Consider the following 3983-nt stretch of genomic DNA (forward strand, 5'->3'; position numbering starts at 1 on the left):
GACTGAGGGAGGAAATGTGTGATGGCAAAGAGCAGGGAAACAGCACAGGGCAATAGTGCTTTGGAAAGCAGAGAGAAGCTTTGACTAGAGTGAAGACACAGGACTGTAGCTACAGAGTCAGGTGGAGGCCTTCAGTGATGCCATCCTAAAGAGTTGAGTTTTTTTCTGTTGAAGATGGTTAGAAATAGAGTAGTGAAATTATGACTTCAAGATATTCTAATATGACTCCACTAGAGGCCAGGTACATGACATTCATGCGGGGTGGGGGGGAGGTTCCTCAGCTCAGCTTGCACTCTCTCACCATCCAGGACCCCTTGGGGGGTGTCTGACTGCCAGTTTAGGCTCGCAATCCAGGACCGCTGGCTCCTAACTGCTTGCCTGCCTGACTGCCTGATCGCCCCTAACCATTCTGCCTGCCTACCTGATCACACCTAACCACTCTGCCTGCCTGCCTGATCACCCCTAACCACCTCAGCCTCAGCCCCCACCGCAGCGGCTTCGTCCGGAAGGACGTCAGGAATGATGTCCGGAAGGTCATTCGGCTGTCCGGTCTAATTAGCATATTACGCTTTTATTATTATAGATAGGTCCAATTTCTTCCTGGCAGGTAGGCACACTGGTGGCCCATCTGTGTACACCGACATATGTATAAGCAGCTTGGCCCCACACCCTGTGAAGTTTTATTCCCCAGAGCCTCCTCTCAGGACAATGGGACCAACATAGCAGCAAAATGCATTTTCAGATTAAAAAGAATTAAGGAAGGGAAAAAAATAAAAGTAAAAACAGGTGCATTTGCTGTCAGGGAGGGAAGAAAGGAATAAGTTAAGCTAGTTCACATGGAGAGACATTTGAACTGGAACTCAAGAACTGGCTTCCTACACAGAGAGACACGAGAACCTGAGCTCCTTCGCTCTGCCTGATTACTTCTGCAATAACTTGTTAGTTTTATTTAGGAATCTCTCTAGCTGGGGCTGGAGTCTCTTATATCTGTCAAGTACCAGCACTGTATAAATGAAATAGCATTATAAAACAACAGACAGATATCTGCACCTATGCATATTAATGATGTGCTAACATCTCGTTATGGTTCAGAATTCATAACGAGCTTTCTCTCTGCCAAGTGCACGGTGGCATAGTATTGGTAACATGTGTGTAATCATACCTTAAAAATAAATGCAGTCCATTAATCAAATACGACCCAAGGTAGCAGGGAAAAGAAATCTTGAAAATGTGATTTTTATTTTATTGCTTGCCCCTCCATGCAAGTTTTGGCTCCCTGCCGGCCACTGATGGAGAGCTATTCTATGTGACAAGGGGCTTAAAGCGGATTGTAAGGGAACCGGCTGTTTTTCTTCAGTCCCTTTAAGAAAAAAATAAATAAAACCATGAGCACAACACTTAAAAAGTCAACTGAGTTAGAGTCTTTCTACCTTGTACTTAGCTGTGTAGTAATACAGGAGTGGGCAAAAGTGGGCTAATAATAATAATAAATAGTACAATAATTAATAAATACATAATAATACAATAATAAAATCTGTGTTTCCCATACTCACAACTGTAAACCTAGTTCTGCCCATCCCTGAAGAACCCAAATCCTTGTCTAAGAGAGAGAATGTGTTAGGGACAAAGAGGACATGAGATCACTGCAAGAGGTAAGATCATTCCTTGAGTCCCATTCACACCTGAAGGCCTGAGAATTGCCCCGCCCGGCCAGGTCATGCTTTTCTGCTGCACTTCCAAAAGCATGGATCTTCCTCATGATTTTTTTTTTTTTACCTCTATGCAATGGAAGTAGCCAATTCAGAAACCCTAATGCTTTCTGAATGTTTCCTACAAAATCATAGCTAGTTGATATCTAGGCTGGTGTTTACAATAAACCATATTCTATTAGACAGGGTTACTGTAGCCTCACCAAATTTGCTTGAAATTTGTATTTTAAGGAGACTGAACAGGTCTAAAAGGAAAAATGCATAATGACATAAACTTAAGTTTTCCACCTGCTTGCTTTCAGTTTAATTCTAAGAAATGAAATTGCAATAAAAAACATAATATTAATATTGTACAATGCAATCATATTATATATAACTAGTGGTCTAGTGCACGAAATTTGTGCATGGGGGGGGTGAGGTGTCCCTCAGCCCGGCCTGACCCTCTCCAATCTGCTGGTTTAGGCCTGATCCTGAACCGGCAGTCAGACATCCCTCTCACAATCTGGGACCACTGGCTCCTAACTGCTCACCTGCCTGCCTGCCTGATTGCCCCTAACCACTCTGCCTGCTGGCCTGATCACCCCCAACTGCCCCCCCCTTTAGGCCTGATTACCCCTACCTGCCCCCCCTGCCAGCCTGCTTACCATATTACGCTTTTATTATTATAGACTAGAGGCCCGGTGCATGAAATTCATGCATGGGGGGTGGGGGGTCCCCTCAGCCCAGCCTGCACCCTCTTGGGGGATAGAGTCAGACATCCCTCTCACAATCCGGGACCTCTGGCTCCTAACTGCCTCCTGCCAGTGTGATCACCCCTAACTTCCTCTGCCTGCCAGCCTGATTGCCCCTAATTGCCCCCCTCTGCCAGCCTGATTGCCCCCAACTGCCATCCTCTGCCAGCCTGATTGCCTCTAACCTCCTCTGTCTCAGCCCCGCCACCACAGCTTTGTCTGGAAGGACATCCAGAAGGTCTCCTGGAAGGTCTCCCGGTCTAATTAGCATATTACCCTTTTATTAGTATAGATGTCATAATATACAGTACATTTTTATGTAATTATATATTACACTAGAGGCCCAGTGCACAAAATCTGTGTGGAGGGGGTCCCTTAGCCCGGCCTGCACCCTCTCGCAATCTAGGACTCCTTGGGGGATGTCTGACTGCCAGTTTAGGCCTGATCCCACCCTTATCAACTTGCCTGCCTGCCTGCCTGATCACCCCTAACCACTCTGCCTGCCTGCCTGATCGCCCCTAATCACTCACCTGCCTGCCTGGTTGCCCCTAACTGCCTCTGCCTCAGCCCCTGCCACCGCGGCTTCATCCAGAATGACGTCCAGAAGGTTGATTGGCTGTCCGGTCTAATTAGCATATTATGCTTTTATTATTATAGATAATTATTGGTACATTAAAGTACACACCTCTTAGTAACTGATAGAATAAACAGACAAAAACAGTAAGGATACAGGAGACTAGACAACAAGATTAACAAATCTGAACTGAAAGGCACGAGAGTACTGTATCCAACAAATGCAATTTATACATCCTTTTCAAAACATGGAATATTTTTACCAAATGTAATCATATGGTTGGCCATGAAGTAGACTTCACTACATTTCAAAGAATTTTAATCATTCAGAATATATTATTTTAACACAGTAGACTTATGGTAGAAATCATTAAGAAAAAAATAACTTTATAAAACCCAAATATTTTAAAAATAAACCAGGCACATATAAGTAATTGATGAGTCAAATAAAAACTTACAATGGAAATTAACATATATTTTGGGCTATAGTGACAATAGTGTATACAAGACAGCTTATAGCCTTTTTTTATACTTACTAGGAAAGTGGAAATGTAATTATATAAATATCAATCTCAAAAAGTTAAAAAAAACAGCAAATTATAAATGAAAATAAAAAGATGGAAATAATAAGCTAAGAGTAGAAGTTAAAATACAAAACAAATTTGCAATAGAGAAAAATCAACAAGCCAAAAATTAGTATTTTGAAAAATAAACCTATGAAAGATAAATAAAATTCATAAGTCTCAGGAAGATTGATCAAGAAAAAGAAAGTAAAAATTATTAGTATCAAATATTTTAAAGTTACATCATATATACCTTACAGAAAGCAAAGATAATTATAAGTATATTAAACATATTATGCCAACATTTAATAATTTAGATGAAATGGATGCAGTCCTAGAAAACATACATTACCAAAACTACTGACACAAGAAGAAATATAAAATCTGAATATATATATATATATACA

General features: G+C 41.5%; 1 long non-coding RNA gene across 1 annotated transcript; it reads right to left on the reverse strand.

The window, feature by feature from the left end:
- Positions 1-250: 250 nt before the first annotated feature.
- LOC106727217 lies at positions 251-2205 on the reverse strand. The gene is made up of 3 exons (XR_001363390.1): positions 2186-2205; positions 892-897; positions 251-342 (listed from the first exon to the last, which is right to left on the reverse strand). It is a non-coding gene; the product is annotated as an uncharacterized LOC106727217 (long non-coding RNA).
- Between the last annotated feature and the right edge of the window lie 1778 nt (positions 2206-3983).

This window comes from Myotis brandtii, unplaced genomic scaffold (genome assembly GCF_000412655.1).
Source record: "Myotis brandtii unplaced genomic scaffold, ASM41265v1 scaffold111, whole genome shotgun sequence".
NCBI lineage: Eukaryota > Metazoa > Chordata > Mammalia > Chiroptera > Vespertilionidae > Myotis > Myotis brandtii.